A 14,323-nucleotide genomic window follows, 5' to 3' on the forward strand; every position below is an offset into this window, starting at 1 on the left:
CAAGCTACACACATATATCCTTTAAGTGTTTCATGTATAGAATTTCTGGTACAAAAACCTTTTGGTTTCAACTAAGTTCTAAACCTTTCCTAGCCCTATAAATAAGGCTTTGCAGCAAGGCACTAGGGGGATCGCTCATTCACCCAATTTTCGTCCATTCATCTAGCCACACCACTCTACACATCCTAAAATCCTAGAAACACAATTCCAGCCACTTTTACCACCTTTGCCGCACCATCCCCTTCCCCTAAACACTACTACATCCCTCCATAACCATGCATCCATCCACCTAAGGCCCTAAACCTGTCCCTAGACCTTTGCCGCACCAAGGAGGAGGAGAAGGAAGCTCGGAAGTTCATGCAATTCGAGTTCGCGTCGCTGGAATTTCTAGGTGTTTCTTTTCCTTTGATTTCAATGTTTAATTTCAATTCTCTTTGTTTTGTGCGTATGAGGAACTAAACCCCCCTTGGCTAGGGGGGGATTCGAAATACATGTTTATGCTTGCGATATGATTTGATTACTTCTAATTGCATTTCATAAGTTGTGAATTCAATTTACTTATCTATGTGAATTACATTGATTTGTGTGTGTTGGTTGAGAGTGCACGCTTAATTATCATGCATAAATTGGATGCTAGGATATAAGGAAATTTCACCTAATCGTTATGGAATTATATTCACAAGTAGTAAAGGTTGATGATCTCAATCGCGTTAAGTAAATTCTTGGCATAAGTTTCATGCAATCATAGTAACAAGTGCTTCGTCAATGCTTATGGTTTTCATAGAACTTAATGATTCTTGCTTGTGTCTCTATTATGCAATCATGTAGGGGACTTGTGGGGAATGTTTTGGGTTGTCGTATGCAATCATCCAATTCAATAACGTTAGGAAAATCTGAAGGTTAATTTAAGCGAACCTAATTAACTTGGGGCGTTGTGCATCATGGTTTATTGAAAAGCAATTGGAAATCGTTTTATGTGCAAGTATAACATGTGTGGAGATGAACCCCTTAGCTAGCCATCCCATCCATTCTATTCCATCAAATTCGTTTTACAATCTGTTTTATTTCCAAGTTTCTGTTTTAATTTCAAATTCATCCAAAACCAATCCTCCTTTACTTTATTGTCCAAATTAGTTAGAAAGTGTCTTAGTTTGTGTTTATAAGTGTTTTGATTCAATTTGTTGCACAAATTCGTCCAAATTCACCAAGGTGCTCAAAACTGCCCAGAAAGTGTTTTTAAGGCAGTTTTGAGTGTTTTGGGTGATGTTTGAGTCTTTTGGTTTGTTTTAGTATTTTAAGCGTTTAGTTTCGCATTCTTTGAGTCTAGTTTAGTGTTTTAAACTTTATTTTACGTTTTTGAGTCAGTTTCCAAGTGATTTGCAATCCCTCCTAATCCCCGGTCCAGAACGATCCCTACTTACATACTTACTACAATTGATAAAAAGAGGGTTTAATTTGTGCGCGTATAATTCTCACATCATCACCTTTGTAGGAGATAAGATAAGGTTCCTAAAATCATGCTTTAAGTGCCAAATTTGTAGGGAAAAAGGGATAAGGGTGCGGCAAAGCTTAGGGATAATGTTTAGGGCTTCTAGAAAGCCCTAAAACTAAGGGGAATTGGATAAAACCCACGGCAAGGATAGGATAGGGTGTCCTAAGTGGATAAGGTGCCCTAAATGGATAAGGACTCCTCATTGTACTTGGAAACTTTGCCTATTAGGATTAGGAAACCTTGTCTTCATCATTCCTTCTTCATCTTGGACTCCTTTTCCTTCTTGGACTTGGAAAACTTCTTTGTTGCTTCTCTTGAAACCATTTGGATTTTGACTTTCTTACTTCAAGTAGGAAACCTTGTTTGAGTAGGAATCTTCATTCTTCTAGGAATCCTAATTCAACTAGGAAACCTGTTTCCATTAGGGGCTTTCCTACTTCAACTAGGAAAGCTTGTTCAAGTAGGAAACATCATCTTCAAATCTTCATTTTCGTCCATCCTCTTGGCTCCAAGCATATGATGTCCATTCCAAGCTCTAATTTGCTCCAAAAGGCTCCAAAATGCATTCTTTTGCATACTTTGCCCTTAAAACCTGAAAATACATAAAACTAGCTTAAAAGACTACTTTACTAAGGAAAAACACTATAAATGCACAAGAACAAGCTAAACTAAGGTGCATAAATATGCTCCTATCATTCTCCACACATGACACACTTGCATTCAAATTGATTTCCAATTGCTTCTTTCAATAAATCATGAAACTCAATACCCCAAGTTAACCGTGAACAGCACTCTTTTAACTTTCAAGTTTTCCTTAAGTTATTGAATTGGATGGGAATGCGCATACAACAACTCAAAACATTCTCTAAAAGTCCCTTACGTGAAAAGCACAATAAAGGTACAATCAAAGATCATTAAGTTTCATGAAAACTATAAGTATTGACGAGGCAATTGTTACTATGAAAAGCATGAAACTTTTGCCAAGAATTCACTTAACGCGATCGTCGATAAACGACCTCCACTACTAGCAAATATAAGGTTATAACTATTAGGTGAAATTCCCTTATATTTTAGCTTCAAATCCCTGCATGAAAAACTAAGTGGCCACCTTAATCAACTCACAAGAATGAGTTTTCAATCAAACAGTTAAGCAAATTGAATTCACAACTTATGAAATAACAATTGGATGTAATCAATTCATCTTGCAAGCATAATCATGGTATTGAATAGCCCCCTAGCCAAAAGGCTTAGTTCCTCATGTTCACAAAACAAAGGAAAACAGATTTATACATTGTAACTATAAGAAAGAGAACACCTAAATGCTCCAACGATCCAATGTTGAATAGCTAGAATCTTCAAGCACTCTTCTTCCTCTCCTTTGCTATGGCATAAGAGGTTCTGGTGAGTTTAGGGGGTTATGGATGGTGTAAATGATAGTAGCATATTCATGCGACTTAATTAGCTTGTTCTCGTGCATTTATGTTGTGTTTACTTAGTTATTTTAGTGTTTAAGGCCACTTTTGTCCAAGGTTAGGTAATTAAACCCTATTTCCCTCTCCTAACCTAACCCTAGCCGCACCTTGCAGCCATCCCTTTTATTTTCTGATTTTATTTCCTAGTTCTAGAAGCTTTTAACTTAATTTTAATTAACCAAAATAAATTAGGGTGGTAATTTCTGAAAACCCTAGGTAATCCACCGTTTAGCCGCACCCTAGGGAGAGATTTTAGTCATTCTTTTCATCATACACATCTAAGCCGTCAATCTCATCATCCATAAACCCTAAGCTTTCTAATCTCAGCCGTACCCTTTTATTTTCACCCTAGCCGACCTAATTCATGCCATTCATTCATATTTTTCATCAGCCATTCACCCTAATTCTCTCCCATAAGCCGTCACTCCCATTCTCTCCCATTCATTCATCAGCCGTAGCCACCATTCTCTCCTATATTCTCCCATAAGCCACAGCCACCATCACCCAAGAACCATTCCATCCGTGCATTCCCCCTCCATTCCAGCCTTCCCCCACCATTGCCGCAGCCATCTCCACCATTCCCCACTCCATTCCACACATCCACATACCATCCACACTCCTTGCCGCACCACCAAACCTCCCTACATCCATCCCCAACCCAAAATAACACCCAAAAACCCCCTAAACCATCTCTGCCGCAGCAAGGAGAAGAAGAAAGAGGAGCTTGAACGCGCAGAAATTCAAGTGGATTCGTTGTGTGTTCTAGGTGTAATCAATCTTTTGTTCGTTATGTTTAAATTCAATTTTATTTCTCTTTCTGTGAACATGAGAGGCTAAATCCCTAATTAGCTAGGGGGTGATTCGAAACCATGTTTATGCTTGCAATATGAATTGATTACCTTTGGTTGGAATTTCGTGAATTGTGGATTCAATTTGTTTAACTGATTGATTGATAACTTATTTGTGTATGTTTATTGAGAGTGCACGCTTAATTTTCATGCATGAATATGACGCTAGAATATAAGTGAATTTCACCTAATAGATATGAACTTATATTCACAAGTAGTGGAGGTTGCTTATAAACAATCGCGTTAAATGAATTCCTGGCAAGAGTATCATGCTTTTCATAGTTACAAATGCCTTGTCGATGCTTATGATTTCCAAAGAACTGTTGATGTATATTTCCTTCCTAATGCTAGAATATATTTAGTATAATGGCACAAGCAAGGGTGTCGAATCCACAGGGACTAATTGGACCTATGTAATTACTTGTTTTGCAAGAACTCTACGAAATGAATCAAACTAATCAAAGTAGGCAGATTTGTTGTTGTAACTTGAAAGTATAAGAAAGTGCAGTAAACACAAATAAATGACTCAACAACTAATACAATGAGATAGTGCCAATGGAGATGAAGCTAGGGATCGGTTTCACCATTGCTCAACTAAGTCCATGTTTGTTAAGTTAGTTTGTACTCATTCATCTACCTATTTCTTGAGTTTGTTTCACTTGGACATGATCAACCATATGATGTGTGGATTTGATCAAATGTCTCTAATCATGAACCTAATTGTGATGTGCAACTTTGGTTCATAATCAAGAGTATGTAATGCACAAGAAACTTTCATAAAACCAAAGGGAATAACTCGGCAGGATGTTTGCTAAACATTCCCTTCATTCATTCACATATCTACCAAGATTATGCATGATGTGTGTTTTAATCTTGGCTACACAACTTTGTGATTAATTCAAATGATGATCAAACATTAAAATCAACACACTAAGTCACCATTAAATCAGAGAATGAAACAAGAAATAGATGGACAAACTGAGCATTCTAACTTAATTACATGGCAAACTTTGCAAGGTTACATCGAATCCCTAGAGGAAGATTAGTTACAATTCATGTTTACAAAAGATTTGACATAAAAATATAAAACATGAATGAACATAGAATTAATAAGAAGAAACCCTTGAATCAAAACTGATGTTGAATTCCCTGAAGAGTGCCTTCGGTGTTGGTTCTCCAAATGTGGTGCGGATGAAGGTAGATTGGTTATGGTTGAATGGTTTCTGCCCTTGGGACAGAAATGGACAGAAAATGAAATGAAATGGGAGAAGTTATGCGTGTGTAATGGACTGAATGAAGAAGAAAATGCGGCACCCCTTGTTGTGTGAAGTGAGCCTTGTTTTATAGAAAGGAATGTGGCTCCAACATTCAGATTGGATCTCAATCTGCACAAGTAAGATGGAATAGCATAAAATGAGCTGGAATTGATGGGTTTCTGAGGTAGTGGACGCATGGCATGGACAAGATCTGCAAGTATGTGTTAATGTATTCAAAGAAGCATGTGCCCTTGCTGCAACAAGTGAGTGGAACCTGCAAAGGTGAATTGGCCATTTGAAATTGTTTGTACAAATCTGGAAAGGGGAAGAAAGCACACGGCATGGACAAAGGGGGCTGGAATCACATGGAATGATGGGATGAAATGGATTTCTGAAATGATGAAATGGAGAAAGGTAATGGAATGCAAGGTCAGATTGTGAATCATGCATGTGAATGCATGTTTTGGTGTTAGAACATGGAATCTGCACGGTATGATTGTGTTTGTTGGTGTCAAGATGGCTGAGTGAATTAAGTGATGGAAGTGGATGTTTTTGGCGTAAAAGGGAGGTGGACAAGTAGTGGAATGCACGGCACTAGGTGTGAGGAATCTGATTTGGTGCTAGAAGTGCATAAACTGATGGGATGATATGGGAACACACGGCCAAGGTTGTGACATGCATGTGAATGCATGTTTTGGTGTTGGAACCACATAGCTGACTTCAATGTTTTTGCCTTGTTTAGAATCACCCAATATGGCCGAATTGCATCTCTTAACACTTCACATCTTTTCTGGAATGTTTTTACTTCATTTGCCTTCCCATTGATCCAAATTCACACTTGGCTGCACACTAACACCAAATAATGTAAAATGCAACTAGTTTAATCCAAAACAATCCCAAAGACGCCAAATAATGAAGATATAAATGTATACAAAATGTGACTTATCAAATACCCCCAAACCTGGTTTTTGCTAGTCCTTGAGCAAACTTAAAACTAAAACACACAAAACACCAACATCTATCTAAACCACTTTCGCTGGCTAAACGATTGCACTGAGCATGTGCAACAAGCCTTTGAACCCCTAGGTGTCCCTAGTTGGAGGAGTTGTGTCTCCTGAGGGTTTAACAGTGATGAGACCCACAAACATCTACAAACACTGCAAACAATTTGGCTAATACATGCTTTAAACAAACTAATAAGAACCAATGAAGATTTTGTCATTCATTCAACTCAAAAGTTTGCCACTTCAAAGAATCGTATCAATTGTAACGTATAAAGATATTTCTCCATGTCTTACAACTTCAAGGTCACCATACCCAAATGCTTAAGATAGAATTCGCCTCAACTCTACTCCTCACAGCTTCCACTCAAGTTCTCACTCAGATCTTAAGGTTTAGTCTCTCAACAACATATATGAGTGAAATTATGTAAAGGGAATCAAAATTCTCACATATGAAATCTAAAATGGAAGCACAGTTTCTGAGTAGATCTCATGAAATGAATCGAATGCTAAGAATATAGATAACACACACACTTACCATCACCTATGAATACATCCTCAATGATCAGCTAGGTCTTTCTCAAGATTGTAATGCAAGGCTTAGGGTATAGGTTACGAAAGAAGTGATATGAAATACTAGAGCTTGGGGTATACCAAGGTGTCTTTGAGGATCATGCTCTTCACTGGCATTTGTCTTCTTTTGTTTTTGGCGTCCAGGCCCTATGCTTTATAATGAGGCGATTTGGAATTTGTATCCACTTTGATCCTCTCTTTTTTTTTTCTTTTTTTTTTTTTTTTAGAAACATTTTCAACATAGGTGCCCTTGGTACACGCCACAATCTTGCCCTATAACTCAATCTGCCCTTAGTCTTCATCACATTGGTATTCCCCAAACTATAAGGTATGGCTTGAAATGGGCTATAATGGGTAGATTATGGTGTGGGTGATGAAAGAATTAGGCTAAAGTGTTTGGCTGCGATAAGGGTGAATGGAGCACACAAATGGGTAGGATTTAAGCCTTTTAGTAGTTAAACATGCATAGCCTAACATCATCTCATTGAGTTCATTCATGAATGATACTAAACACATGGTATCTGCAAAGGAGAATGATTCTTAGTATCCAAACAAAATAGAAGTAATGAGATCATTTAAAGTGAAATTGAAAGAAAAAGATAGGAGTAGAAACACTTTAAACCCTCTCAAAGAAGCAATTAGGCTCAAAATAACTCACTAGGGTAGTCTCCACTATTCTTCTTCCAGAATTTAAGTATGGTACCTCTATCATCATAATTCCAAGAGTTATAGCTTTATACATGACAACAAGATGCAACACTTTTTCATAGCAACCCAATCGTTTGTTTTCAAACATAGCCCTCATACACATTCATATTAGCAAGCAAAAACACACTTAACCCAACAAAAACAAACAAGCAACCCAAAAATAAACTTTCAACAATCTTACCCAAACTAACACATAAAACAACTCCAAAACACAAACCTTCCATCCTACACCCCCAAACCTAACCTAAGCATTGTCCTCGATGCTTAAAATTGTATGCAAAGGAAATAGGCAAAGAATATGGAATGGAAATAACTTAAACACAAAATAAGGAAAGAACACAAACCACACTAGGTTGCCTCCTAGCAAGCGCTTTATTTAATGTCTAGGCAAGACATGGTAGCATGTTCATGGTGTTGTAAACTCAAGAAAATCTACAACTTGATACACTGGCTCCTCCTCTACTTTCTCCAAATATGGTTTCAATCGCTGCCCATTAACTTTAAAAGAGGTGCCATTCTTCATGTTCTCTATCTCCACAGCTCCATGGGGAAATGTTTGCAGTACTTTGAATGGTCCCACCCACCTAGACTTCAGTTTTCCTGGAAAAAGTCTCAAACGTGAGTCATTCAAAAGTACTTTCATACCTTGGTGAAACTCCTTCCTTAGGATGGCCTTGTCATGATAGAGCTTAGTCCGTTCCTTGTAGATTTTGGCATTCTCATATGCCTCATTTCTAAGTTCTTCCAACTCATTAAGTTGGAGCTTCCTTGCTATTCCAGCATCCTTGTAATCAAAGTTGAACTTCTTGATGGCCCAATATGCACGGTGTTCAAGCTCCATTGGCAAATGACAAGCTTTCCCAAACACAAGACGATAAGGACTCATGCCAATGGGGGTCTTGTATGCTGTTCTATATGCCCATAGTGCATCATTTAACCTCAATGACCAGTCCTTCCTTGTAGGGCTCACAGTCTTCATCAAAATGTTTTTGATCTCCCTATTGCTAATCTCCACTTGTCCTGAGGTTTGAGGATGGTACGGGGTTGCCACTTTGTGGTTGATGTTGTACTTCTTCATCAAAGATTCAAAGGGTTTGTTGCAGAAATGGTTGCCACCATCACTAATAATAGCTCTTGGAGTTCCAAACCTACAAAAAATCACATCTTTAATAAAATTCAACACAACCTTATGATCATTAGTTCTTGTAGCAATGGCCTCAACCCATTTGGATACGTAATCCACTGCCACTAATATGTATAAGTAGCCAAAAGAGGATGGAAATGGTCCCATAAAATCGATTCCCCAAACATCAAAGAGCTCCACCACTAAAATGTTGTTCAATGGCATCTCATTTCTTCGGCTAATGTTCCCCATTTTCTGGCACCTATCACACTTAGAACAAAAATCAAAAGCATCTTTGAATAAAGTAGGCCAAAAGAAACCAGATTGCAAAACCTTTAGAGATGTCTTTTTGGCACCAAAATGTCCTCCACATGCCAATGTATGGCTAAATGTTAGAATGCTTTGTTGCTCACTCTCTGGGACACATCTCCTAATGATTTGGTCAGGGCAATATTTAAACAAATATGGTTCGTCCCAAACGTAGTGCTTTACCAAGGCAAGGAACTTCTTTCTTTCCTGAAAAGAGAGATCATTTCTCATTACACCACAAGCAAGATAATTAACAAAATCAGCATACCATGGTTCTTGTTCTTGAACAACAAGGAGTTGTTCATCTGGAAATGATTCATTTAGAGGCAAAGGTTGTCCAACTCCATGGTTTTCATTAAGCCTGGACAAATGGTCAGCCGCAACATTATCACTGCCCTTCTTATCTCGAATTTCCAAGTCAAACTCTTGTAGTAAGAGTATCCATCTAATCAAGCGTGGTTTAGCATCCTTCTTTGTCATCAAGTACCTAAGGGCTGCATGATCAGAAAACACAATAACTTTAGATCCCACAAGATATGACCTAAACTTTTCTAAGGCAAAAACAACAGCAAGCAACTCCTTTTCAGTTGTTGAATAGTTAAGTTGAGCATCATGCAGAGTCCTGCTTGCATAGTAGATCACATGTGGAAGCTTGTTCACCCTTTGCCCTAAAACTGCACCAATAGCATAGTCAGAGGCATCACACATTAATTCAAAAGGTAACGACCAATCTGGTGCCATAATAATAGGGGCCAAGGTTAGTTCCTGTTTCAAAGTATTGAATGCATCCATACAAGCCTTATCAAAATGAAATACCACATCTTTAGCTAACAGATTGCATAATGGACGAGTGATCATTGAAAAGTTCTTAATGAAACGACGATAAAAACCGGCATGTCCCAAAAAACTTCTTACTCCCTTCACAGTGGTGGGGGCTACCATATTGGTGATGACGTTAATTTTGGCTTTGTCCACCTCCATTCCTTTGCTAGAGATTACATGTCCCAACACAATTCCTTGTTTCACCATAAATTGGCACTTTTCCCAATTGAGAACCAAATTCGTTTCCTGACATCTTTGAAGTACTAAAGAGAGATGGTTAAGACATTCATCAAAAGAGGAACCAAACACTGAGAAGTTATCCATAAATACCTCGATGAATCGTTCTACCATGTCAGAAAAGATGGCCAACATGCATCGTTGGAATGTTGCTGGAGCATTGCAAAGTCCAAAAGGCATTCTCTTATATGCAAATGTGCCAAAGGGGCAAGTAAAGGTTGTTTTCTCTTGATCCTCCGGAGCGATTGCAATTTGATTGTAACCTGAGTATCCATCCAGAAAACAATAATGTGAGTAACCTGCCAATCTCTCAAGCATTTGATCTATGAAAGGCATAGGAAAGTAATCTTTTCTAGTGCTAGAATTCAACTTCCTGTAATCGGTGCAAACACGCCAACTGGCCGTGGGCTTTGTGGGCACAAGCTCATTGTTTTCATTCCTCATCACAGTGATTCCCACCTTCTTAGGTACCACTTGAATGGCACTCACCCATTTGCTATCAGAAATGGGATATATGATCCCCACATCTAACAATTTCAACACCTCATTCCTAACAACTTCCTTCATGTGTGGGTTGAGCCTTCTTTGTGGCTCACGGGTTGACTTTGCCCCTTCCTCCAAAAGAATCCTATGCATGCACATGGTAGGGCTTATTCCCTTGATATCTGCAATAGACCAACCAAAAACTGATTTGAACTCTTTTAACACCCTAATTAGTTTATCTTCTTCATTTGGGGTGAGATCAGAAGCTATGATAATTGGAAGAGTTTCAAATTCAGCTAGATATGCATATTTTAGATGTGGTGGAAGTGGTTTAAGTTCAAGTTTTGGTGCCTTAACAGTGGAAGAAGTTAGATGTGACATTGATGGTTCTAAAGGCTCTAAAAGAGGTGAAACATTCAAAGGATACAATGCTAATGCATCCAAAGCAGCTACTTCTTCCATGAGTGCATCTTCTTCATCAAACTCATCTTGAGATTGACTCAAAACAGTTTGTAATGGTTCATTCGATTGTGCCTGCAAGAACTTAGAAAATACAAGTGAATCAAGCACATCAATAACATAACAATCAAGAGATGAAGAAGGATGAGAAAGAGATTCAAACACTTTGAATTGAACTGTCTCTCCTAACACTGTCATAGTGAGGAGTCCATTTTGCACATCAATGATGGTCTTGGCCGTGGCCATGAAAGGTCTCCCAAGCAATATAGGCAACTCACGATCATGTATAGGCGCTTCTTCCATGTCCAACACTACAAAATCTGCAGGTAAGATTAGTTTATCAACTTGAACTAGAATATCTTCTACTATACCTCTTGGATATTTCACGGATCTGTCTGCAAGTTGTAGTGAAATGGTGGTGGCTTTCAAATCTCCCAAACCTAGTTGAAGGTACACTGAATAAGGCATTAAGTTGATGCTAGCACCCAAATCAAGCATTGCCTTCTCTACTTTCTTGTCCCCTATGGTGATGTTGATAGAGAAACTTCCTGGGTCCTTGAGCTTTGGTGGAAGTTTTCTTTGCAAAACTGCACTCACATTCTCAGACACCACAACCTTCTCATGTGGTCCATACTTCCTTTTGTAGCTGTTTAACTCCTTGAAGAACTTCCCATATGCCGGCATGTTCCTAATGACATCAAGCAAAGGTAAGTTAACATTCACTTTGCTTAGTATATCAAAAATCTCCTTAAATGACTTATCCTGCTTGCTCTTGGCAAGTCTTCCAGGGAATGGTATTGGTGGAGTGTATGGTTTCTCGGCCTTGTGAAGATTTGGTGCTTCCAATGAGGAAGTGGGATGGCTTGGTTCCTCATTTGGTTTCTCATTGTCTCCTTGAGTAACACCTGCATTCACATGATCATATTCATTATTAACTTCATTTCCCACTCTATTATCAATAACCTTACCACTTCTAAGTGTAGTGATTGCTTTGGCTTGCTCTTGGTTCCTTTGGAGTATCACGGGTTGGCTTGGAAACTTCCCAACCTCTCTTTGGTTCAAGGCATCTGCAATCTGCCCCAATTGTGTCTCCATTTTGGTTAGGGCTGCTGAATGTTGTTGGAGAGTGCTATTTGTGGAATGTTGGAATTGCAAGGTGTTTTGGGCTAACAATTTAACCGTATCCTCAAGGGTAGTGGCATGTTTTGGTTGGAAATTTTGGAATTGATTGTTGTTCTTCCATGAAAGGTTGGGATGATCTCTCCAACTTGAGTTATATGTATTGGAATACACATCATTCCTTGGCCTTTGGTTGTAAGAATTCATGAGGTTCACTTGTTCTTGAACATACTCAGGGTAAGCCTCCCTAGATGGACATTGGTGAGTAGGATGGCTTGGTATGTTGCAAATGGCACACACTTCATTAGCTTTTGGCACCATGTTGAGCACGGATTCAAGCTTCCTTTCTAGGTTAGCTACCTGCAACAAAAGCTCATGATTAGAACTTGTTTCATAGACTCCAACTTTCTTACCCCTTAAATCTTTGTGTTGAGCATTAGACCCCAACATCTCATAAATGTTATATGACTCTTGAGCATTCTTTTTCTTCAATGCTCCACCTGCTACATTATCAACAGTTGATTGACAATTTTGGGTTAGTCCATCATAGAAAATTTGCATTTGTAAGTGAAAAGGTAACCCATGGTGTGGACATTGCAACAAGAGGCCTTTAAAACGCTCCCAACACTCATTGAAAGGTTCTCCATCATCTTGTTTGAAGTTGAAGATTTGTCCCCTTAATGTGGCTGTCTTTTGAGTGGAAAAGAACTTCTCCAAGAACTTCTTAGCCACGGCATCCCATGTGGTGAGGGAACCTGGTGTTAGAGTCATCAACCAACTCTTGGCCTTATCTTTCAAGGTGTAAGGAAACACTCTCATCCTCAAATTTGCTTCACTTACTCCCTGCAAAGTGATGTGAGAATTATACGCACACAAATTAAACCCTCTTTTTATCAATTGTAGTGAAGAATGTAAGTAGGGATCGTTCTAGACCGGGGATTAGGAGGGATTGTTAATCACTTGGAATTGACTCAAAAACGTAGAAACACAATATAAAACCCTATACTAGACTCAAAGAATGCAAAACTAAACTTTAAAACACCAAAAGACTCAAAACAGCCCCAAAACACTCAAAACTGCCTTAAAAACACAATCTGGGCAGTTTTGAACACTAGACACAACTTTGGACGAAAATTGGTTTTAACTTGACCTAAGACACTTAAAAACACAAACTAAATTGATTTCTAACTAATTTGACTCAACAAAGTAAAGGGGGATTGGTTTTGGACGAATTTAAAAACAAAACTTAAAACTTTGTAAAACGAACAGATTTTGAACGAATTTGGATTTAATGAATGGATGGGAAGCTAGCTAAGGGGTTCATCTCCACACATGTTATACTTGCACACAAAACGATTTCTAATTGCTTTTCAATAAACCATGAATTCTCAACGCCCCAGATTAACCGTGAATTGCACTAATTAACCCTCAGATTTTCCTAACGTTATTGAATTGGATGATTGCATACGACAACCCAAAACATTCCCCACAAGTCCCCTACATGATTGCATAATAGAGATACAAGCAAGAATCATTAAGTTCTATGAAAACCATAAGCATTGACGAAGCACTTGTTACTATGATTGCATGAAACTTATGCCAAGAATTTACTTAACGCGATTGAGATCATCAACCTTTACTACTTGTGAATATAATTCCATAACGATTAGGTGAAATTTCCTTATATCCTAGCATCCAATTTATGCGTGAAAATTAAGCGTGCACTCTCAACCAACACACACAAATCAATGTAATTCACATAGATAAGTAAATTGAATTCACAACTTATGAAACGCAATTAGAAGTAATCAAATCATATTGCAAGCATAAACATGTGTTTCGAATCCCCCCTAGCCAAGGGGGGGTTTAGTTCCTCATACGCACAAAACAAAGAGAATTGAAATTAAACATTGAAATCAAAGGAAAAGAAACACCTAGAAATTCCAGCGACGCGAACTTGAATTGCATGAACTTCCGAGCTTCCTTCTCCTCCTCCTTGGTGCGGCAAAGATCTAGGGACAGGTTTTAGGGCCTTAGGTGTATGGATGTATGGTTATGGAGGGATGTAGTAGTGTTTAGGGGAAGGGGATGGTGCGGCAAGGGTCTAAAACTAGGGAGAAAGGTGTTTGGTGGCTGCGGCAAGGGTGTGGAGAGGTTTGGACGAATTTCTGGAGTGAATGAAGGTGTATGAGAGGTGGTGATCTGATCTAGGGGTTAATATGAGTATATATAGGCACTTAAAACCCTAGGGTAATCAGATATGGACTTGAATAACCCAAATCAACTAGGAAATAGGCTTAGAAATCAGAAATAGAGAGGGATAATGCTTCCTAGGTGCGGCAGGTATGGGATAAGGTGATAAGGTTTCTAGAATGCCTTGCAAGGCAAGGGAAATCAGATTTCTAGAAGGGTTTGGGCGTC

At 38.6% G+C, this 14,323-nt stretch overlaps 1 non-coding gene across 1 annotated transcript; it reads left to right on the top strand.

The window, feature by feature from the left end:
• The first annotated feature begins 12,479 nt into the window (after positions 1-12,479).
• LOC148691710 (small nucleolar RNA R71) lies at positions 12,480-12,590 on the top strand. The gene has a single exon (XR_015955376.1). It is a non-coding gene; the product is annotated as a small nucleolar RNA R71 (small nucleolar RNA).
• The last annotated feature ends 1,733 nt before the right edge of the window (positions 12,591-14,323 follow it).

This window comes from Pyrus communis, chromosome 13, assembly GCF_041283825.1.
Source record: "Pyrus communis isolate YQ-2024b chromosome 13, ASM4128382v1, whole genome shotgun sequence".
NCBI lineage: Eukaryota > Viridiplantae > Streptophyta > Magnoliopsida > Rosales > Rosaceae > Pyrus > Pyrus communis.